This window comes from Mustelus asterias, chromosome 9, assembly GCF_964213995.1.
Source record: "Mustelus asterias chromosome 9, sMusAst1.hap1.1, whole genome shotgun sequence".
NCBI classification, from domain to species: Eukaryota; Metazoa; Chordata; class Chondrichthyes; order Carcharhiniformes; family Triakidae; genus Mustelus; species Mustelus asterias.
The window spans coordinates 44,043,397-44,068,957 of record NC_135809.1 but is presented as its reverse complement, the minus strand read 5'-3'; the positions used below and the strand labels follow the sequence as shown (position 1 = coordinate 44,068,957).

At 36.7% G+C, this 25,561-nt stretch overlaps 1 long non-coding RNA gene across 1 annotated transcript in view; it reads right to left on the bottom strand.

Annotated features, from left to right (window-relative positions):
- LOC144498655 (uncharacterized) overlaps positions 1-15,260 on the bottom strand; it is an 82,111-nt gene extending 66,851 nt beyond the window's left edge. Inside the window, exons 1-2 of the long non-coding RNA XR_013498741.1 lie at positions 15,191-15,260; positions 2,870-2,964 (exon numbers count right to left, since the gene is read on the bottom strand). This is a non-coding gene — a long non-coding RNA (uncharacterized LOC144498655). The remainder of the gene's footprint in view (positions 1-2,869; positions 2,965-15,190) is intronic.
- Positions 15,261-25,561: the final 10,301 nt, after the last annotated feature.

Genomic DNA, 25,561 nt, shown 5'->3' with positions numbered 1-25,561 from the left:
TATGACATTTGAAACCCTCGCTTTATAATCCATCGTAGGTAGCTATTACGAAATGGACAAATGACTTCCTGATAATTAACTACAGATTACCTTTGTTGTTGTGAAAGCTCCTAGATTCCTTTCACTGAACATCACACTTTGCTTTACTGAGCCTAGCTCTCATCATCATGTGATAATTCATTGGAGTTTAGAAGCGTGAAAGAGGAGAACCCATAGAAACTTACAAAATTCTAATAGGATTAGATTTAGAAAGAATGGTGAGGGAGTCCAGATCTAGGGGTGATAGTTTGAGGATAAGGGATAAACTTTTAGGACTGAGCTGAAGAAAAATTTCTTCACCCAGAGAGTGGTGAATTTGTAGAATTCACTACTACAAAAAGTAGTTGAGGCCAAAACCTTGTGATTTCAAGAAGAAATTAGATATAGCTCTTGGGGCTAAAGGGATCAAGGAATATGGGGCAAAGACAGGATCAGGATATTGAATTTAATGATCAGCCATGATCAAAATGAATGTTGGAGCAGGCTCAAAGGGCCAAATGGCCTACTGCTCTTCTATTTTCTATGTATGTTACTATGTAACTCCCAAAAGGCAACAAGAAAAGGCTAAAAACTATTCATAATCACCAGAAATGTTTGTTAAAGAGGTAATGATGTCACCAGAAAATGGTTGAAAATAATTTCACAACCTCTGGTTGCGAAACACAATGGGACATCCTATGACAAACATTTGAAGTCCAGTCACTATTATAATATAGGAAAATCATGGCAGCCAATTTGCATACAGCAAGGTCCCACTAACAGCTTTGAGATAAATAATGAATAAACCATCTCAGTGACATTGGTTGAAGATAAGTGTTGGCCAAGTCGCCAGATGAACTTCCCAGCTTTTCTAGTCAGAGTTGACTTGGGTTTAATCGCATCAAAATTATAACTATTCTGCCTCAGTACTGCATGGGAGTGTCTGCTAGGATTGGGGCTTTAACCATTAATTTTGGAATCAAAGGCAAGGATGCTACCAAAAAAGAAAATACAAAAGCAAAATACTGTGGATGCGCAAGAAGCTAAAAACAGAAAGTTCTGAAAGTACTCAGCATATCTGGCAGTGTCTCTCAGAAATGGACAAGACAGTTCTGACAGAAGGTCAATGGCTCAAAACTTTAACTCAGTTTTTCTTATCACAGATGCTGCCAGACCTGCTGAGTATTTCCAGCATTTGCTTTTTTACTGCTACCAGTGAGCCGGAAGTCACACCTTGTCATTATGAACAATATCCATGGTTTATTTATCTCATATGTATAAGGTACATAACCACACCCAGAATCAGCAACATGGCCAAACTTGAAACTTTAAAAAATTCCAGTTTACTTTATAAACACTAGATAGAAAAGTAATTTAAAGATTGTAATGCAGCTGAAGAATCAGATGATTCTTGTGCATGACTTGAGCCTTGCCCTCGCAATTCAGGGATCGCAAACACCTGATTTCACTGCTGACCTTATCGATCCCTCCAACTGACCTGGAATCCTAGTTAGCACCTCAAAGGGACATATTATTCAGATTTTGTAAAACTGTAACAGGTGATTTGATTACGAGGGTAACCAAAGTTCTCTCCATTAATGATTAGGGAAAACAACATGGCTCAAGCTAACAAGCTGTGACAAATCCCATATATTTCTGCATTTATCACATATAGCAGTTTCTTGCCCCAATATTACAATTTGGCTTAATAAGTTAAGGAGTCAGAAAAGCAATGCTTCCAGAATAGATTTGCATGATAACAAAGCATTTTCCCTATTAATGATTAAATAAGCAAGGTCATTAAACCACAGGTATCCTAAGTATACATGTATTATTGTTTTTGTAAACAATTAGGACCTTCTGGTAAAATCCGAGTGCTATTATCTTCAGAAAGATATGTGAAACCCCAAGTGTGATACTGCAGATCAGGTTCCTCTATGTGAAAAGATTTATTTTTTAATTAAATATCCTAAAAATAGGCCTCAGTATGTATCCAAAAGTTAAAATGAAGATACTTTTTGTTTCAAATTTAATATTGTTGATCTCACAATATCTAAAGTTAATATTTCTTCCATAACAATTTCCTATTTTTAAATTATAATATTGTTTTAAGCAGACAAACCTGCTATGGTACTGCCAGGTACAGCGGACTATGTGGTTAGCCTTTGTAAACTACATTACAGAATTTCTGTTCATCAAACAATTGATACAAATTAACTATTGACTTTAGGATTTATTTTTAACTCTAAACAGTACAGAAAATTTTCAGTTAAAATAAAGGCCAAAATACAAGTTCAGTTGTTACCACAATAATATTCATTCAACACAATGGACAAAACAGGGTCTGAACATCCATGTTACAAGTGTGCACTCTGGTCACTCTCGCTATATTGACAGCAAATCAATTGATCAATCATGGGGTATTTGATAACATTCAACCTTTATTCATGTTGCCACAACCCCAATGCTAGTTAAGAAGAAAGTGATTGCATTCATAAGATCTCTACATTTTTCATATTCTGGCGATTGAGAGCAAAGCACTTAGATTAGAAAAGGGAGAAGAAATCAAATTACAATCTTGATGCACAGGGAGCAGCATTTTGTGCTTATCATCAAACACCAGACAATTTGAATTTGTCTGCACTTTTTAATTTTATTACTATTTTTAGATGTGAAATGTTTATTCAATCATTTCACAGAGTAAACAGTGCTGTTAATGCAAAACATCAAAAATAATCATCAGTAAATTTGATCACTTCTGTTTAAAACCACTGTGAGGTCCATGGTAAGAAAAGCCATGGCAGTGTGCACTCTTACATAAGGTCTCATTTTGGTATAGTGCTTCCATTACCTGGGATGGAATTTGTCCTTCAGGTGTCCAGACTCATCCTTCAATGATCTGATCCTTAAGATCTTATGTACTTTGAACACTCATTTTTCTTTGACCTTGGAAACAAAAAAAAAAGTTCTGAAATCTCACCAATGTACTGACCTATAGAAGACATCACGAAACAACAAACAAAACATTAGTGGTCTGTTCATTTGGTTAAAGGACATATAAATTCAATTTCTCTCAATTTTTGGCAACCACAGCTGAATACAGTATTAATGGTGTGGATTATAGCATTATATCATTTGATCATCAACTGCACCGACTTGTATTCTACTGTCTTGACAATGTAATTCAACATACTACTGGTTTTGTTGATTATTACCCTCCATTGTTGGGACATATTTGGAGTCAACTCTAAGTCGCCTAAGTCTTTTTCAGCTTCTGCCTTAGCTATTTCAACATTACTTGGAAGTCAATGTATTTTCTTCCTATCTATAATACTTGTCTGCATTAAACTTAATCAGTTATTACTCTATTCACATTCAAATCTTGTTAAATTCAAACTTTGTAGTTTCTTAGCTGCCTCCTCCAATTCCACTACCCCTCCTAGTTGGGATAATCCTTGAATTTTGCCAAATTGTATTATTCTTGAAACTAGGTCAATTATAGATATAGAAATTGTGGTGGTCATAACACTGAATCCTGTGATACACCACTCTCTATTTCTTCCCACTTTGACATAACTCCACTAATGAGTATTTGCTGTTTCCTTCAGTTCAGCTTGTTTTTTTATCAATTCTGAAGGTTTGCCCTAAATCTCCACAACCCTGAGTTTAATTAATAGACTTTCACATAGAGCATTATCAAAAGCCTTTTGGGTGACAAGGTGCACCACATGATGGGACATTCCACAATCCACTTACGTTGTGATTTTCTCAAAGCTGTTGAACAGGTTGATCCAACAGAATCTTCCCCTGCTGGCTGTATGGTCATCTCTGTTAACTAGGTTTCTGTTCCAAAGTTTGTTTTCAAATTTGATCCTGATCGTTGATTCCATACTTTTAGATGGAAAAGACGAAAGGGACTGTACTTTCCTGTGCTTTCAAGGTTTGTCACCAATTAGCCTGCTTCCAATCCATTAATACTTGCCTTCCAGTGCCTACTGCATTCCTAATAATAACTGACAGTGCCTCACAGATCTCCTACTAGTTTCTCTCTTGATAATTACCATTTAGCACTGGGGATCTATTTCTTTTAAGGACCAGCTAGGACTTCTGTACAATTAAGTAATTGGGCAAAATCTTCAACTTTAGTGGGGGCATAAAATGAATGGTAGTGGATCATCTGCTCATCATCTGCTACACCTCACTCGATTTACCTTTCTACTGACATCAATAGAAGGGAAAATTATAGGTTTGAATAACAGACAACCAATTCACTAATTCCAGTTGTATGTCTATGCCAAAGTTGAACATTTTTACCACTGAATTTGCCTGAATTATTTTGAGGATGTCATGTTGCTCAGTTTTCCCTTGTTGAACATCAGAAGAAATTCATTCCATTGATTATTTCATTGACTATTTTATGCTTTTCCTCACTTTTAAGCTTGTGAGCATCATTTCAATTGTCATCCTGTTTAGTTTGTTCAATCAGACCACAGTACCTAGACAGCCTGAAACATATCTTTACCTCTTGTTGCTGCAATTAAAAATGCTATTTCATATGTGCTTTTACATAACAGCTTTACCACTGAAATTACCTGCTGCAGTCACAAACACAATAAACTAGAGCCGTGATAAAGCTGGAGTGAAGCAGCAAAATGCTACCACTTCTAAATGCAAAAGCTCTATTTCCAGAAGATGTCCCTTTTCAAAGATCAAATATACCAGATTTATAACAGCCAACTTATCTCAACAATTCATGGTAACTCTCTCCCTCTCGCCACCATGGAAATCTTTCAGATTTATCATACACAAACTCTATAATCTTGAAAGATATCAAAAAATTATTCAGGCTAATTGTAAAAAAATCTACTTAAATGGGAGCTCAGTTTTTGAGCAAAAGTTGATTTTAAAATAAGATCAGCACATTTGTTGAATGTGTGAATCTATTTTCTTTCAGTAATTGCAAATTATGGGTATCTTGCTATATGTTTGCCTTATCATCCAGAAAATAGTTAAAAATATTAAGAATAGGAGAAACGCTGCATAAAGCATATCATTGCTCTCCTTCCTTTGTCCACTCCCACCAAATGTGAGTTTCAGTCCACTCAGCAATGTACTGTTAAACATTCTCAGGTTTTTTACACAAGTGGTCAGGTTATTTTGCTGTTGCAAAGTCAACCCTATGACTAATGGATAGTGTGAGTGGAGAGCTCTGATGTTACCCAGTCACAGTAAGAAGTCTCACAACACCAGGTTAAAGTCCAACAGATTTATTTGGTAGCACAAGCCACTAGCTTTCAGAGCGCTGCCCCTTCATCAGGTGAGTGGGAGTTCTGTTCACAAACAGGGCATATAAAGACACAAACTCAATTTACAAAATAATGGTTGGAATGCGAGTCTTGACATGTAATCAAGTCTTAAAGGTACAGACAATGTGAGTGGAGAGAGGGTTAAGCACAGGTTAAAGAGATGTGTATTGTCTCCAACCAGGACAGTTAGTGAGATTTCATTCCATTGATTATTTCATTGACTATTTTATGCTTTTCCTCACTTTTAAGCTTGTGAGCATCATTTTAACTGTCATCCTGTTTAGTTTGTTCAATCAGACCACAGTACCGAGACAGCCTGAAACATATCTTATAACACATCTCTTTAACCTGTGCTTAACGCTCTCTCCACTCACATTGTCTGTACCTTTAAGACTTAATTACCTGTAAAGACTTGCATTCCAACCATTATTTTGTAAATTGAGTTTGTGTCTATATATGCCCTGTTTGTGAACAGAACTCCCACTCACCTGATGAAGGGGCAGTGCTCCGAAAGCTAGTGGCTTGTGCTACCAAATAAACCTGTTGGATTTTAACCTGGTGTTGTGAGACTTCTTACTGTGTTTACCCCAGTCCAACGCTGGCATCTCCACATCATGGTTACCCAATCACCCAAGATAATCTATTAGTCCTCGGAAAGTTAAGTACATCATTTGTTTGATAAAGAAAAGTTTTCAAAGAACACATTTCTAATTTTTTGCTCTTCTTGCTTCTCTAGAAAGTAGCTATCATTATTCTTTCCATCTTAATTAACATTAGCATAAAACATGCTATTTGATGAGAAACCCAGTGAGCTACAATATGAAATATAGAGGACACCAGCTGTACTGGCAATGATGTTAAACTAGTCTTGCAGGAATCAATAGATGGCAATCGAGTCATTCCATCACCAACCCTCTGTACACCTTCCATCCTGTCATGTGATTATAGCATAATTCAAAGAGGTTGGCCTGGTCCACTACAGTAGGACAAAACAAATGTTCATAACAATTTATATTTTTGAACTGCAGTTGTGAAAAATGCATGAAATGTATATTATATTCAAACAGCAGTAATTAAAGTTAAAAAAAATACATTTGCTGCCAAGAAAGGCACTTATAAGTTGATCTGACTGGTAGTTCTTGAAAAGGTCATTTTTGAGGCCGTGCACTAACTATTCAACTTGGTTGACACTGCTCCATAAATCCTGGCTGTGAGGTTTTTAATCTGAGATAATGCCTTATGGAAAAAATATAAACATGGCTAAAAATGGCAAGTTGCAACACTCATATGGGGACAGCCAAATGATATCTGTATATTCTTTTTTCTCATTCCCATTTTTGTATGTACCTCTTTCTTTATAGAACCATAGAAAAGGTACAGCACAGAAGGAGGCCATTTAGTCCATCTTGTCCATGCCAGCCTGATGACACCCAGGTGCCCTTTCTAATCCCACCTTCCTGCACCCCGCCCATAGCCCTGTAGTTTACAGCACTTAAGGTGCAGATCCAGGTACTTTTTAAGAGTTCTGCCTCCACCACCAACTTGGGCAGCGAATTCCAGACAACCACCATTCTCTGCATAAAAGAAGTTCTTCCTCATACGCCCTCTACACCTTCTGCCACTTATGACCCGTCTGGTTGTGGGGAGTTGAAGTGTTTAATACTTTCCCTCACTGGAGTATCAAAACATGAGAAAAGTGTCAACCTGTTGCTATTGCAATCAAGGCAATAGTGAAAACCCCATCTTAAAACTATAATCTTTTAACAAGAGAAGCTGAAAGAAGTGCTTCAAATATTATGCACACTCAGGTTTTTAAGCATAATTCTTAGGCAGGGAAATCTAATTCTCACAGATGAGGTTAGTGCCTTGGTAGGAATGCTGAAAGGCCCAGAATAACTAAACCAGCATGTAATCGATCACAGCACAACAAGCAAAAACAGCAGCCGGCATCTTACATTAAAATCACAATACCTAACAGGTGATCTAAACCTGCAAAATATCAAATGATTAAGAGTAAAGAACCAGTCCAACAACACAATTAAAGGATTCTGGTGGTAACATAAGCTGCCGATGTCACTTGGGAGGTTTCTATTCGAGGTGCAACATTTCCTCCATGTAACTGTCGCCATCAGAGTAGCCATGGCCTGAAATCATAATCTTACTTCAAAACAAGAAAAAAATCTTAAGAAGTGAAACTGCACCATAAAAGCTAGCAACAACAAGGGATAATATGAGTCCTGTTTACAGAGTCTAAGTGGTAATCTGTACCTCTTATGATTGGGAACAGAAGGGCAGCCAAAGTTCATGGAAATACACCCCAGTAAAAATCAATATCTTTAGAAGAGCAAGAGGAAAGTATGAAAATACTAGCAATATACTGCTTGAAGTCTATGTATAGATCGAGTTTACAATTACTTATACTATCCAATGTGATTATAAATATATTATGCACTCATTTACACAGTGCAAATGCAATATATCATATGCTATATAATAAAGGCACTGTATAATGACAAAACAAGTCACACTGCTATATTCAATGCTATAACTTTACATACAGTGTTTATAGTATTTACTATAGTACATAATGTACAACAGTGCATTCAAGTAATTGCACTTTATAATGTTAATGTTCTATGCTATAAATACACTATACCTTATGTAATATAGACCATGAACCAGTCTAGGGCTTAGTTAGCATTATAAACTCATCATTCAAAATCTCCTGAGACTGTAAAAAGCTATGTATTTCCCTTTCAGATATTACTATTCCTTTTGTATTTTTCTAGGATGAGTATGGGCTTGCAGAAGGAGACCACAAGAGTTAAAATTCCAATAGCAAAGTGAAAAATATTCTGTAAGGTTTCGCAGAATTTGTTTCTTTTCCATTTTAATTAAAATGAAAACACTCGTGCAAATTGAGATCTGAAATTACTCCTTTAAAAAAAAAAATTTCTGTGGAAAAATTCCTAAACCTTAAAACTATTTTATTTGAATATAACATGATGTAGAGTTGGTGCAAAACACAGAATGCTCTTCATTCAAAAACACATTAACTTTGGACAAAAATACTAAGATGAAAACAAAACAAGTAATATTTCATTGATAGATATAATTACATTATTTTTAGAGTGCTTCATTTATACAGATTCATTTACTGTTAATTCAAATAGTATAAAGTCAGTGGTTTCATATAAACCCCAGGTGACATGGCAGCAACACACTAATTTCTAAATAAATGCTATTTCTAAAAGTATTGAATGAGCAACAATAACCTGCATTTATTTCATGTCTGTAGTGTAAAGAAATATAAGCAAAAGGAAAATGCATGCCATGGCAGGGAGGGAGACCGAAAGCTAGATCAAAGAAATGGGTTAAAAGGAATACACACATGCACAAAGGATAATTTTAACGTACATTGACTGGTGGGAAACTGATGAGATAAAATCAGCCACACTCTTCACACCAACATAGAGTAAAATTGGGTGGAGTGTAAGGAGAAAGCTAATCTGACCCTGTCAGTTTCTGCCTGATGGGTTAAATGAAAATTACCCACACAGTTTTATTTCAGCTATTCACTGAATTAACCAAAATGTTAAAATTGAATTTGAATCTGATAGCAACACATAGCGATCTGCATTAAATGCCAAACTTAAAAAAATGTTAAATATTACTGGCTCCTGCATCGCAGAGGAACAAGCTACAGAGAAGATTGTCTGTGCATGTGCAGAGACTTACAATATGTTGTTTAAAATGGCAAAATTATAAACCTGGAAGTTTTGCAGGGGTTCTCCTGATCTCCTGCCATAACTTAATTTCAGATATGGGAATACTGGAGAAAGTGTTATTTTCCTAGATTTTTCACTGAAGCCATGGTGGAAAATCAGCAGAATTTCTATCACCATGGTGGAAAATCAGCAGAATTTCTATCACATACTGCTAATAGCTTGAATTTAAGTACTAAAATAAGCCAAATACTTTGGATGCTGGAATCTGAAACAAGAACAGAGGACGCTGGAAAAACTCAGCAGGTCTGCCACTATCAACCAAGAGAGAAACAGAGTTAACATCTCGAGTCCATAGACTCTTCGTATAGTTTGAATCTGTTCTTTAACTGAGAAACCATCCACTCAGCATGGTTAGAGTACATTCCTCAATATTTTAGAGACAGATTGCAAAATGTGTGCTAAGATTATTTAATGGCTACCAGGTAAATTTTCAAATGCTGTAAATAAGTTAACAGCATCAAAACAAAAGTCCTTGAAATTTGCCTATAGGTACTTTGAATCTAAGATTTTTCGGTTGATCCTTAAAATAAAATATTTGCAGGGAACCAAAACAACAAAACTTTGGTCTGAAAAATAAAAACTGAATTTAACCACCAATCAGTCTTTCCCCGCCCCACCCCCCTACTTACCTAAAGTAATGTAAGGTGCATATATTTGTTGGAAAATGGTTCAGAAATAAACTGTGACATCTGTCAGTAATATGCTTGAAAACACTGTCATCATTTTGCAAAGGTATTATTATACTTTTACAATGCGACATACCAATGTTTCAGCCTCTCCAAGGCAAGGAAAGTACCTTCTAAACACTTCAAGCAAGTAGGGATAAATTTAAACTTTTATCAACTGGCCTGCAATGGATTGACCTCCGATTATATACTCTGCCGAATTTGCCTTTATATTAAAATCAATGTAAAAAAAATACAGCAGAGCGCATAACAGCTGGCCAATCCACTGTTGCCCATTTCCATCCAGTGATATCCCATGGTTACATATTTAACTATATTGAATTTGCCTTGAAAACAATAAAAACAATAAGAACTATTTTCTTGTGTCCTTTTAAAGTTGTATTTGTCCAAAAAATTCAAAATATCCAGTAATGTGAATTAACCTACTGTTCAAAATGATACAGGAGATCTAATAGCTAGATTCGAAATTCACAATTTGAAAATGGCAACTTTGAATTAACGAAATATTTACATAATGAGTGAAATAACATAGCCATACAGAAAAATAGGTATATTCTTAAAAGCTCTCCCTTTTTCTTTGTATTTATTTGTCAGCTTAGTTCTGTCGTAGCATATTAATTCTGAGTCGGCAACTTGTAGGTTCTAGTCCCACTCCAGGACTTGAGCACATAATCTCGGGCTAACAGCCCTGCTGTGTGGTCAAACATTCCATCTTTCAGGTGAGAGGTGAAAATCAGGCCCTGCCCTGTCTATCTGATCAGGTGAGCACTAATGCCACGAATCAAAGAACAGCAGGGAATCCTGCTGCTGTCTCGGACAACATTTATCTCTCAACCAACATACTAAAAACATATTAAGTGACATATTAAGTCCACTGCTCTGAATGGGCAAATCCAGAAAAAATTAAATAGCTGTACATTTCAGCCTCAAGTTCGATGATTGAATTTATTTGAAATAACACATTTTAAAAGATTTTTTGAAAAACATAAGTTACAATAATTGGTGTATCCAGGAATACATACATAAATACACAAAAAGTTATTCATATAAAAAAATTCTGTTTCCAGCACAATTTAACAAAGTAACCTGGAAACTAAATCTACATTTTCCCTCACTTTCTTACCGTGCATCCTGGTTCTAGGTTCAAATGTTGGTTTAATGGCTCCCAGCAAAATTTGAGGTTATTTTTGGATTAATAAAACTGATAAAATGGGGTTTCACAATGTCTGATTTAATTTCCTTCATACAAAAATTAGTTACTGCTGAACAAGTACAGCAGCAATTATGCAGCAGGCACTGGCAAGGAAAACGCAAGCATCTGTCTGTTACCTATCTCCCCTGCCCCTGTTTCATGAATTTGGGATCTAACTATGAATTGTATATTTAACAAAAACAAATTATCCAGTCAACTCCTCCCCCTTACAACCCAGCCCAAAAACAAATGGCATCTTTGTGGCGCATTCAATCCCAAATTTCGGTAATAAAGCGGCTCTTTGATTGCTTGAATATCACGTGTTTGTCTGACAGATTACACAGTTTGTGTTCTCTTTCCTCTATCCTGTCTCTAAGTGTGTGCATGGCATAATCTTTCTTGGTCAGTACAACGTGGTGGGCCATTTTGTTCAGATCATTAACATGCCGTCACATTGTCATTTGGTGACCCCTGGTCAGGATTAAACTGATAATAAATATTTTTATTTTAAAAATTAGAGAAAATATTTGGAGAGTTTTGTTAATTTAAGTTAGTTTATTATCTACTTTTAAAGGTTTATTGAATTAGTTTTAATCACCTCACTTCCATTTTGTTTCAACATTTGCTGAATGCAGCGTCAATCTGGTAATGGCTGGTTTCACTCCTGCTCTTCACTAAAATGTTGCATATTTTAATGTTACAAAATGATTGCTGGCGTCAGTTGAAAATTTACTCAGTCACACACCCCCACCCCTATCACTGTGATAATTAAAATTGGCGTCTTAAAACCAAACTTCCCAACTGCAACCCCTCCACCAAATAGATTCCCTGCTAACAATCTGCTTCTCTCTGAATATTAATCCACAAACACACAGTGCACCATCATTATTGATCTCCACTAGTTGAACAAGGTGATGTCTGCATTGCAACTCTAGTTATTAACAAGTTATAAAATGGAAAATTGAAGTGTTTTAGTTAGATTTATTTCAGATGGCAACTAATAGTTCTACTCAAATCTTCTTAGTTCTGATTTTCAATATCCATTCTTTTTTTTTGGAATAACGCATTTCTCCTAGTTTAATAAGATGGTGCTAACCCGTCATGGGTTTAGGAAAAAAATCTCTTAAATCATGTTGCCATAGAAGAACCTTGCATGCTACTGCAAAATATTTTCTCTGCCTCCCATTCCAATTTAAGACAATGGATCAAAATGGGAGATCTGACTGTACTGGAATAGCTTAGCAACAAGAACCATGGTATTCTTATTCCTCCATTTAAGAATGAATTGTCTTAGCTACACACTCTGAGGTCCAAAATCATCTTTTGAGGGGGAGAAAAATCAACTCACATTCTTGTAACAACTGCTCCTAGAAATACAAATAATTTTGTTGTTTCTTTTCTTTTTTGAGTCAATGATTTGATTGGGTATGATTAGTGATGGCCTGTTACAGCAGACATTGCTATATGAAACGAATTATCAGAAATGTACGGCATAGGTTTCACTGTGAGGTTTCTTTGCATTCGGGTTTGCCAGATCAATCTCTTCATTTCTACACTAAAGCATAAAGAACTCATGCTCTGTGTACAATGTTAATACCATTTTGCATTTTTTAATTAATGCAAATCAGCAAAAAATGCCACCAAAAGTTAATTTAAAAATAGTAAATTGAATCATGCAAAATTGGAAACACAAGTTTCAGAACAAGCAGACTACGAAGATATAAATGCAACATTTAAATGGTCAGGGAAGACGATTGTTAAAGGAATCAATATTTTATATTCAAATAAGATAATGTTAAGCACTGTGCACTTAAATAATTATTTGCCAAAAAGTGATTACAAAAAACAAAATATATTTTGGAATTAAAAAGCTATAACATAGGAGTATTTGAGTTTCTTAAACCAGCACAACATGGCTTTCTGTGGCATGTCACATATTTGTGTAATAACAGACTATTTTGAGTGGATTAGTTTAATTTGCTGACCATCAGGAGTTTTCTATTAGCTGTAATGAATATCTGCTCATAGTAAACCTGACATCAACATGCAAAGTAATTTTTAATGAAAATATATAATGGTTTAATGCAGTGTAATTAAATAAACGAAAGTAAAACAATACAAGTACATTTGTCACAGAGAGCTGGACAGGCAAACACACACGCACACAGACACATAGAAAGAATGTTCTTTCAGCCTAGCTGCCATCAATGCAATTACATTGAACTTTTAAAGGTACACACAGAAAATAATCTTTTATATATTGATTTAAAAAATCAACAACGAATAATTTTTTAAAATTATTTTACTCATTTCGTTGTGCTATCTTTCATTCATGCAGGGTTTGGTGTAAAAAGGTACAGCTGCCATGTTTACTGCTGCACTCGACAGAATACAGACATCTCTGAAAGACAATATCTGTCTCGAGAACTGATGTGGCAATGGTTAAATAAAAACTACTACCCAAGTTTTATTCCGTCTTTCTTAAATACCGATCATTAAGGATCAAACTCCACGCGGGAATAATCACTTATCTGAGAATAGTTTTCATTCTGACCTGAATCATTCGGATCCTCAACTGGATTAAAGCATAAAAAGAATGCTTAGACCATATGAAGTCATTTGGAAATACCCATAAACAAGGCCATGCACCAGTGTAAAAAGTGCCCAATACATGGAAACAATGGAAGACTGCGGGGAAATAAATACGAAGGAACAAAATACCACAAGGTATGGCTGATCCGACTAACTCAACGTAACTCCCACTCAAGAAGATTTAGATTATTATTTTTGCTCGAGAAGAAGGAATGGTCAGTATCAGATTTTAAAACATTAAAGATTTAAACTAAATATTATGTAATTAACTAACTGGCACACGCTATGGCATAGGTTATACTTAAAAGGTATCTCAATCATCTTTTTATGCATCAAGAACATTTTTAAAAATCAGTATGCTGTGTTCTAAAACAAATATAAGTAACTGAAAAAATGTAAGTGTTTAAATATATATTTTTAAAAATCCAATAGCTACAGGAAAAAAGTTAAATGTAAGCTGCACATGCTGGAGCCGTACCACAAGCTTTACCATCAGGAGAATCGACTAGTACAGGGTTAATTAAAAAAGCGGAAGAAACCCAAATGATTCAAACACAAGGTTATTTCACTACTCTGGCATATTCCAGGAACGTTTTACGTTTTTCTGAAATAACTATTCAACAGCAGAAAAGCAGAAAGAAAATGACAAAATAAAAACGTTAATAAGTTGCTTGCAGATCCCCCCACCCCCACGCAAACCCCCGCCATAAAATGCAAACAGCAGAATTCCTTTATAGTGTGATGCCAAAATTGGATGACACAACATCAGGCTTTCTCTAAAAGCTCATTCGATACAATCCATATAAACAAAGCACAGAGATAGACCAAATTTACTACTGAAACTAAACAAAAAAAACTGCGAGAAAGGGTCAAATGAAGAGGGATAGGCAATGATCTACTAAGAATTATTGGCATATGGTGATAATAAATTTGTAGAAACATTACAGCACAAGGGGACTTACTGTAAAATACTTATGGCGAAATAAACAAAGAACCCTGATCGCGATTCCCTTTTAACCGTTGATATTTAATACTCACCCTCATACCAAACAAAAACGTTTGAGTCCTTATTATTTATTGGAAGTTGAGACAATCTCCAAAGCAAACACAAAAAGCAATCTGAATCTCTTATTTTCTCTGCTCTTTCAAGCTGTCCCAAATTCATGAGCCAGTAAAAGGTGGTAACCAACAGAGACATTGCATTATAACACAGGAAGAAAGACTGGCACCTGTCCTAGAACATGTGCACTCTGAAATAAGAGTGTCGGGAAACAAATCCTCTCTCGCCAACAAACTGAAACTTCACAGCATTAAACAACTGTTTTAAAAAGCAAAACAAGGAAAACAAAGTCAACTGTACTTGGAAAATGTTGGTTAAAAAAACGAGAACCAAACATAACCAAGCACAGAGAAAGATGGAAATTACGGCACCCGCTGCCATCGTCAGAAAGTGAGACAGCAGTCATTTTCAAATTAAAACTTCGTTGGCTCTAAGTATTCGTATTAGTCCAAGAAGCTGAAAATTCAGTTGATCATTACAGTACATCATTCAAAGAGCAATGGACGACACATGCAAAAACAGACAGCGAGAAAGAGAGACACACTTACCCTCAAAAAAGTGTCACAAATCGGCAGGGGTAGACATAGAAAAGCATTCACCTTGTATCTTGCCTTCCTGTAAAGCAGACAAGAAAACAGTCAACTCCATTTTTACAAGTACTCACAGGCCTGAGTAATGGAAGGCGGTCCCTACTTAGCAACCACTTCCAGTTTTCATCTGCAAGCTTTCTCTGCCATCCGTACCAACCACCACCCCCTCCCTACCACCACCCCAGTCAGTTGCCAATGCTGGTGACAATGGGAGGCCGAAGGGTAGCTGAAAACCAGCGTGTTGAACTCGTCTGGTAGTTAACAAGTCTTTGAATGAAGAATGTTAGCAAACAGACAAACAGCATGTCTGATGCATGCTAATAACATTGCTGGTCCAGCCTCACGACCAAGCCTATGAATTATTCAACGGGCAGAAGCGACCCCCCCCCTCCCCAAACCCTTCGCAACCCAAATGCCTGCAGTGAGGAGAAAGTATTTTTTTTAAATCAGCTCTTTTTTTGCTTTCTTACTTCTAAATTGAAAGTGAAACTAACGTGGCTTAACTCAAATTATTTATTACTTTCATTCCACAATATCATCAATAATCCTTTTTGTACTGAACTGAACATTTTCTTTCAGTCTATTTTATGTCTTTTGTCTGGAGTTGGCACCTGTCCCAGACAGCTCTCTGCTGCACACCCTGTTCCCTCCCAATCAGTATATGAAAAAAATGAGGACCCAGAAGTGCAGCCACTTCCACACAGCCTTTTAGCACATTCATATCTAACGCTGTCCTTTCACACGCAGATGCACAGTACATTCTCAATACCAAGCTTTTTCTTTGCGTGGCAGATACATTCATATTTTGAAGCAAGCACCACCCTAACCCATGCAGGATTAGGTAGGCACACCAAGAAAAAGAATCACTACTCAAATCAGGAAAAATTTATTCATTTAGAAAAAGCATTACAGCTGCACTAACCATCACATTACTTCACAGGAAGCCAAATAGGAAAAAAAAATCATTCAAATAAAAATGTGAACCTCATCTCGTGCCAACCAGTCACAATACAGAAACAAAAAACAAAAATCCAGTTTGTCGTGTGAAGAAATCTTCTGGTCTGGCAAAGGCTGTCTGAGGGGGAGGCCCTTGCAACAGGAACAGAAGCAGCATAAGCATAGTCGCCCTCTCACGAGTGACTGCAACTGTCTATCAAGGAAGACAGAGCAGTACCGAGAGGCCTGAGCTGATGATGAAATAGAGGCATGCTCTTCCACCCCCCTCCGCCCCGTGTGTGAGAGCTAGCTACTTTCATCACACGGCCATGAATTGTGCAGCGACTGACACCACCGATCCTCTGGTTGAGCTGGACCGCACTGCGCCAGCGCACTCTCTGCTTCCTTGCAGCCCCCCCTCCCCCAAACACACACACTATTTTGAGCCAGGTAATGAATTAAGACATGCAGCATGAGACTGATTTCCCTACTGTTTAAAACACATACAGTTCTTAGTACAGTGTTGCTAATTAACCTTTTTACCTTCTATAGCTTTATCGTCAGCTATGGCAAGAGACTGTGTTACTTAAAAAAACACAATTTGGAAAAATAATGTCTTCTCAGATTATACATCAAAGGACATCAAATCATTACTTAGCTTTGAGAATGAATATTGAAAAATAAATCCACGCTGAATTGAATAATTTTGTTCTCATGTCCCCGCTCTTAAACCAGCTGCTCAACCAAGTTAAAACTGTTCGACCCTTACAACTATCTTGGCATGGAGTCAAAGGCTGATAAGCATTTGGGCGAGACAGCAACTGCTGTGCTGGAAGAAAAACAGCTGCCATGATTGCTGTTAGATTAAAACGTACAGAAAACAAACCTGGCTCTAAATACTGCACACAAAATGCCCCTAGACTAACTGAACAATGCATATTGAAACCTATTTTCCAAAAGATTTCACGAAAGCTCCTTTTTTTGCTGTATGCTTTTAAACTTTGCTTGTGCAGCATGCTTCCCTCCCCGCCCATCCCCTCCCCCTCAACAGTATCCTCAAGCAAACTTGAGGAATCGTGCCAAAAGTCACGTTGCAGTTTTAAGTGCATTTGTTGGGAGCTTGAGCTGAGCTTCATAAGCAAACTTAAATAATACCTTCAACTGGGCATCATAACTGAAAGTGTTCTTTTCCTTTTAAATAATATTTTTATGATCAACATATGGGAGATTACTGTAACTCTATTGTAAAACAACTTCCTGCCCCTTTTGGCTCAAGTTCCAGAAGCTGCTAGCATAGGTTCACAGTACATATTCCCCCCCCCACCACCCTTCCCCTGCTGCTGCTGAAAGACCAAGGCAAACTTTAAAAAATTCCTCTCTCTCGCTCTCTCTCTCTCCCTGCTTTGACGGATTTAGAAAAAGAACAGTTTATGTGGATAGCTCTATTGTTGAGTATGTTGCAACCAAAGGAAGTCAAAAGTTCAACTTGTCGACTTGTGAATCTAAAAAAAGGTGGGGTTTATTTTTGAACACTACCTCTGATAGCGCAATTACGTTTGCTGGCTTTCTCTCCTGCATACCCACACAGGAGACTGTGGCACCTACCCATAGCCTCCTAAATAATGAAAAAAAACCTGAGCCACTTGCTGAATTTCTTTTTTTGACTAACCTGTCTTTTTATTCTGACCATTGCTTGTTCCCTTGAAGATGGACCACCAAAGCCCCACTCTAAAATGGAAATTGCTTGTGTTCTCACTAGTTTATGCCAATAACAAAACACAAAAAAAGGCCTCCACAAGCTCTCTTAGCAACAACATTTCTTGATACGTCTGCTTTGGCACAGATCAACGTTTCTACTTGGCCAAGTATCCTTTGCGTCACATCTCGCCATTTCTTTTGACCAATAGAAAACTTCCTGACGTTAAATTTTAAAAAAATATTTTGCCCCTCCCGCTCTAATTGATAGTGATTAGTAAAATAATTCTATGAACTTTAACTAGAAAGAAACTTCTGCAAAAATATAATTTTAAATTAGTTTCACTGAAGGAATTTTTGAGTGAATAACATAAAAAGAGTCAGCAGCTTGCTGGCTCTGGAAGCAGTACCTGAAAGAGGGGCACATGTTTGTTCAAACTCTGTATTGAAAGGGATACATTCTTCTCCTGCTCTAGCTTGCAAGCTTACAGTAATGAAATCACAGATCAGAGCTTCAAAATAGTCTGAAAGCCTTTGAACAGACTATGCCAAAAATGCCAAGATCGGAATTATTCATGTCAAATCTCAAGGTGCTTGGAAATTCAAACTTCAAATGGGTTATTCTTCCATAGATTGAAGAGAGCTGCGTCTCAGCTCCGTAATTGCATGCTACATCATAACAACAGCTTCCGAAAAATTCAAAAGACACATTTTTTAAAAATACAATCACCCGCCTTTGGTTAAAAATAGAGTTGCATATTTAATTTCAGAAGATATAAAGTCATAGTTTTCTCCAGATTTTAAATTGCAGTTTATCCATTTTTAAAAAAATTATTTGTCATTTGCAATAACCATCCCAGGTCAGAGTACTTCTTGCACATAAATGTGGGTTAGAACAAATATATTGTATTTTTAAAAATTGATTTCAGTTTCCTGTCATTACAATGATTTAAATTTTTTTTTTAAGATAACACAGAATTTCTATATTTGGGAATTGAAATTGTTTTTTAATATAAATAATTAATTCCTAGTGCATTAAAATATATAGGGAGGCCGATACATAAAACATAATTATTTTTTAAAAATAGGATTCACATAAATTGATATCAGAAAGTTCATTGGAACTGACTGATATGCCTTTCAAACCCATGGAAAATTAAGTAACTATTTCCTGTTTTGGACATGAAAAACATGGCCATTTCTGTGTTTGAAAATTGTTATATATCCAGGATCTGCGAATGTATTATTTTGCTGAAAAACAGTGTTTCCATGACAGTTTTATCCTATAACCTTCTTTAGCTTTATATTCTCATTCCTAGTGATGGGATATCAATGGTAAGAAGGCGGAGATTTACTTCATTGAATTCCAGTCAAAATCGATTCAAATATGTAAATAATGAGCTGTGGTGTCTCTAAAAATGTATTGCTGATATGCAATGAACACCATTTTAGGTATGAACTTTGTGTATCATCCTTTTCTTTGTTCCTGTTTATCTTCAATAAGTTGTAAATACATTAATTTTATAATAATTACAATCTAAAATATTCACCCGTGTTATTTCACGGTCAACAATTCCTCTCAATCTGCTTGCTATTTCTGGAAAGGGGCACATTTCCTGAATTCTGATTTCAAGTGCCTGATGATTTGAAGGACAATGACATTTTAATATTTACATATATATTTTCTTTCTGATGCATTTTGTCTTCCCAAGTTCTTTCAGAAAGAGACCCTTCTTTATTATTTTACAGTAATGAGTTCTGAGAATTCAGAATTTTCCTCTCCTTCTCCAACATGAAATTTGCTACTTTGGACAGACCAACCACTATGGTTTTTACAGGAAAAGAAAGATAATAGACACTCCTGACAGTTAATAGTACTTCAGATGAAACCGCTTCTAAACACTTTCTCAAAATGAATTACACTAATTCTGACGATAATTAAAATTAATTCTAAAAGCTCAATGCTGGATTGCAGAAAGCAGCCACATGGAAAATTACCAATAGATTTAAAAATTCCCTTTACTCATCCATTTAACTAACAGTAAAAAATCTTCTAAATATATGTATTACAGCATGTATGCTTTCTGCTTTCTTTCAGAGAGCTTGAGAGATCATCAAAAATATATATTCAATAAAAGGTGTAGCAATCAGATCAAACCTTGTCGTATATACAAGCTTCACTCTCCAAGTATTGACATTAAGAAATCATTTGGTCCCGGCAACCAACACCATGCCAATTAGCAAATAAAAACAATTTGAGGAAATTATACATTCTTTCCATCTCTTTAGGCATTTTCTACAGTCACAATATTTATAACCAAAGCTTAAACCGACAGGAATTCCTGTACTTGGCAGTTGATAAAATGTGATTTTGTATAATGTACACATCTCCATGGACACTTTAAAAACAACTAGAAGTATTTTAACCCTTGAAATTATATCAAATTTTTGATTGTGTAAAGAGTTGCTGCAAACGCTTCATAAAAGTTCCCTGCTTCTTATGGAATGTTTAAAACCAATTCAAAATATTCACAGAAGTACCCTTCCCTTTTTTGAACATTAGAAAATACAATTTAGATTTTGAAGTTTACTGGGACAATTTCAGTGCTCTCAAGGTTAACCAATCTCATGATTTTTCTCTAAGTGATATAAGAGTTGCTCACGTACCCCTGCTTTCTTGGGACCGACATTGTTACAATGAAAATTTCACAAATTTCTATTTTATGTGACAATATGATTTGAATAGAATATCAAGAAGTTCTCTAGATTCACACAAGGGAATTACTCAGAAGTACATGCACTCCCAATAAACGCGTAACCACAGAGTGAATTCCGGATGCTTCCAACAACAGTAAGAACAAGTTATTTTTAAAACGTTCCTTTATTTTTACATTAATCTTTATTAAAACAATATATTCAGCTATAAGTCCTTCAATTAATATATTTTTTCTTAATTTTGCATTGTCAGAAGTGATAATGTTGCTCAAATCTTGTACCATAAGCCGTCACCTTTAGCTGGTATAATTAGCACTGATTGAAAGTATAGCAACTAACTGAGGTTAGGTGCACCAATACTTTCTGCCTGCCAGCCTGTTTCAGAATAGCAAGAATGTCACAGGCTCGCATCTATTAAAAAAAATTGCCGTAGTGTACATACACAAATATCCTCAGTTCATAGTGCAACAAATTATCTCTATTTGCCTTTAAGTTCTGATTAAAGCTTCAGTACTATCTGTAAACTAGCGCAAGCTTTAATAAGATGAATTATCAATGAGGTATTCATTTCTGGATTGATCATAATGATGCTTTTGACTAATTTATCCAAATGTGTGCTCATTTTTCTCACTTATAAGTGAATAAATCTTTTGGTGGAGGAGGGTAACCACTGAGCCATAAATGGGTTGTACAGTTCAGGACTTACACCCTGCTGGCTTTCCTCTCAAGAGTTTTTCGAAAGCAAGGACCAACATTTTAACAGCAGAGAAGGTATTCTGAATTGTTAAATATAATTGTCACACTAAGTATTTATTCCTGTAACCATTATTTAAATAGGATCAGTAATCTTTTCTTTTGATTTGGAGTGGTATACGTCAGGTTTCTACTCCTGGGTATTGTAGAAAGTAACATTTGTTGACATATGAATGCTTGTCTTTGGTAAAATATAACTCATGTTTGCGTGGTAAAATTCATGCATTAAAATACCCTTTTAAAACATTTGTCCATTGTTTTACTCCAGCAAGATTTTTAAAAATCATATAAGATGCTAGAACAGCCAAAATTCAGAAAGTTTACTCCTGAACTACATTTAATCAGGCTGAAATCAAACTAAAGGCAAAGCTTCTTTAATTTGTTCGTGATTTAAAAAAATATATCCTGCCAAAATGTCAGGAGCAACTCCAAATATTTAACAGTTTTGGAAATGAAATTTGGTTGCTCAACTCTTATCACATTTATTTATGCAACACCTGTTCCAAATCTCCAAAACATAGATGAAACATTTTCTCTTTCTTTCTAATCTTCATTATTTTTGGATTGCATGATTTGGCATTACAAAAGGTGCCTTCACTTTCCAATTAGTTTGTGCTTGTTAATGGTCAGGTGCCACAATTACAAATTTAGGTATAAGCTTAAAGTAAACATGGCAATATACATTTCTCTGTAATATATATAGATTGTTTGTTAACCTTATGCATATTCAAAGACCATTTAATTTTCAAACCATTTTTTCCTTTTTTGTTTCAACAAATTTACAAAACTGTTTTTGTTAATATTTTCCCTTATTGTCTCGCAAACAATAAACTGCAAGTCTGATGTACACTGAATAATAATTCAGAAATATAATGGACACTGCCTTCACAACAAACCTTTTTTTGTTACGGGCCATTTTTCTCACATGGACTTTTAAGCCAGAGAAGCAATGACCTTTTCCAACAAGACAATGATGGCATTAGCAAATTGATAAAAAATAAAAGACTGGCTAGAACATTCTTTTAAAATTAAAATCTTTGAAATTAATTAAAATTGAAATGAACATGGTGTCCCTTTCATTCAGAATATTGCCAACTCAAAAAGAATGCAAATTTGGTTGCTACAAGTAATATTTGGGTCCAGAAATCCTACTGCAAATTTATAGGAGGTAGTAATTTCATAAAAAGTAAAATCCAACTCTGGATCATACTAAATGAGCTACCAAATGAGCAGCTGAAGTGCAATGCAAAACAATTAATGTGTGGTGAGATGTCAGAATAAAAAATATAGGGTGTCTTGTTACATTTCTCAACAAAATGCCTCCAAATGCTTTACATTTAAGGAATTGAACTGCAGTAACTGTTGCATAAGGAAATAGGGCAGGCATTTTGCACATTGAAAAACTGCATAAACAGCAATGTGGCAATCAATCAATTAATTTGTTTTTGGTGATGCTCATTGAGATAAACAGAAGTAGTGTATGTATGGTCTGATGTTAGGAATTACAGAAGTGTACAAATTTCATTAAGGGAGGGGCCATTGCCATAAAAGGTATGGATTTCCGTTTCTCTCCCCTTTCAGTTATGCTTTGGAGAATGTTATGAATCTTTCCAACTTGGCTAAATTAATAGAGAAGAGGTGCATATTTGGGGGAAAATCATTTTTTCAGTTTATTTGCAAACGTATGGAGAAATAAATCATATTGAAACACATTACCATTTCATTACAAAATGGCATTGTGACAGAAATTATACACAACAATCTGGCTCTACTCCTCCAAGCAATTCAAGTTTTCAAAATACCGTTTCCTTTTAACAACATATTTACATATAGCAACTTGTTAACTTTTCCATTATACAAAAAACTGAAACAAAAATGTATCACCACATAGTATCAATGAGTAAATGGGCAGCAAACATGAACATACATGTAACTGATTTAGCTGATAAACTAATTACCCCCCCCCCCCATCGCAACAGATCAAAATTAGGAAAGTACCTCAGAACGTGGGAATTTAAGCCTAATCTGAGTATGCTGTGATATTCACCTATAACATGCAGCAAAATAAATTTGTGACATCACTATTATCATTCAAACTGGATGATTTTATTCAGAGAACGCTGACTCTCTGCTGTCTAAAGAAATGTAAACAAAAAAATTGCAAATGATGGCAACAAGTCATTAACTTTGTTTCTATTATACAAACAGCACTAACACTGGAATGTGTTTGCCGGCAGTATATGTCTCCAGGAATTAACATCAGCCGAATAACTTGCTTAAGTTTTTCCTCTCTTTATATCATTTTAGTTTCAAGAGGCGTGCTTGTTGCCCTAAATGTGTGATTTCCATATCTCAAAAATTAACAGTGAGAAATACCACATTAAGAGTTTAAATTATGAAAACCTAATCATTTTTAGAAAATTAAAGAGTAAATGACAAACAATAGTTGGGTTAATGATTGACAAGACACTGCTGCCGTGGGATTTGTTTTATTTTTTTAAATTCAAGCCTGAAATACTAGTTTCTATTTTGTGATCAGTTGGATTAAAATACTTGATGCACTCTTTGGAGTACTTCTACATGGTTACAGAATATATTTACAAAACATTATAATGCTGTTACTATTGTGTCTTAAACAGCTATCCTTCATTTGGCATTCGTAATGTCCTCCTTAAAAACAATCTGCTAAACAAAATTCACTTCTCCAGAAGAAAACATGTAGTAAGAGTGGGCTATGTTCCTAACCTGCAATTTTTGGAATAAAAACCTCTTTTTATGCATTAATCTAATGTATGGTATGCAAGGCACTTACACTTCAGCACAGCCCGATACACAATTCTCAATGAACTTTAAATAAAATGTTAAATAACACAACTGTAACACACGATCTTCTACAGAATGATGCTTCTAACTAGTATCTTTGTTGAATACAGTATGGGCAGTCTCCTGCGCAATCTTAAATAGAACGGTTATTTGATAGTGCACCATTGATTACAGTTCAGGTACTGGCACTCTACTTAACGCATGCAAGAATGCCTCTACTTGCCAAAACGGTTTCTGGAGCGTGCATAGTGCTTCACTGCAAACATGGAGGAGGGGGGCGATCTCCCATCCCACTGCACTAATTTATTAGCACAACAGGCCGGGAGATTACAGCAGGGCCAGATCAGTGGGATCCGCGTTGGGCGTCCGGCCCCGAGTGCCTCTCCCAGAGCCAGATTTCTGGCGCCACCAGCTCCGCGCCGGAAATAGATGCAGAGCTGCATTACACATTCAGAGGCTCATTGAAATATTATTTAAATGTGATTAGCGGGCCCGGTACTGAAATCTCCAGGCCCGCTAACCTCTCCCAACCTGCTAGTAGTATTTCACTCCAGCGGGGTTTACAGTAGCTCCCTGACCCCGCTGGAGTGAAGTTGGGGCAATTGGGGCCCCCCAGAGGGTCAGACAGCAGGGAGGGGTCCCCCTGGGCATTGGTACCTTGGCAGTGCCAGTTTGGACTCCCTGGCACTACCCAAGGGGCAAAGTGCAAATGCCCAGGAGGCACCTGGCACTGCCCATTGGGCATGGGACATATGGGGGTCAGGCCTAGGAGGCAGGGCCTGATAGAGGCAGGGCCTGATAGAGGCAGGGCCTGATAGAGGCAGGCCTGGGGGACGATCGGTGGGTGTGGGGGGTCCCGCTGCCACTCTGCCGAATCAGGTTCAGTGGGGGAAGGAGGGAGACCAGTGATCGAGGTGGGCTGGAGGGCTCGCGGGGGGGGGGGGGGGGGGGTAGTCAACATGCTGGGGGTTGGCACTGCGGAGAGGGCGTTAACTATCGGGAGGGGATCGGGGGGGTGTGGAGATAAGGGCGGGCCAGGGCTGAGCCCAGGAATGGTCAGGGGTGGCCAGCGATCGGGCCGTGGGGGAGGGTGGAGAGCCAGTTTTGCAGGGATCGCAGGGCTGGCCAGCAATCGGGAGGCTGGCAGTGCAGGGCTACTGCGCATGCGCCGATCTTGGCACTGACAGATCAGCACGTGGAGTAGCCTGCTCAGTGCTCTGAATTCAACCTCTCCAAAAAGGCCCTGCCCCCTGAAATTTAATGATATTCACGCTGTTAACCTCTGCAGTGCTCAGAGTGTGGGAGATACTTCTCTGAACTCCCACTGAAAAAAACCAGAGTGAATTACTCCAGTTTTCACGCGAATTCGACACTTAGAATTTTTTGAGGAGAATTCCGGCCATGGTT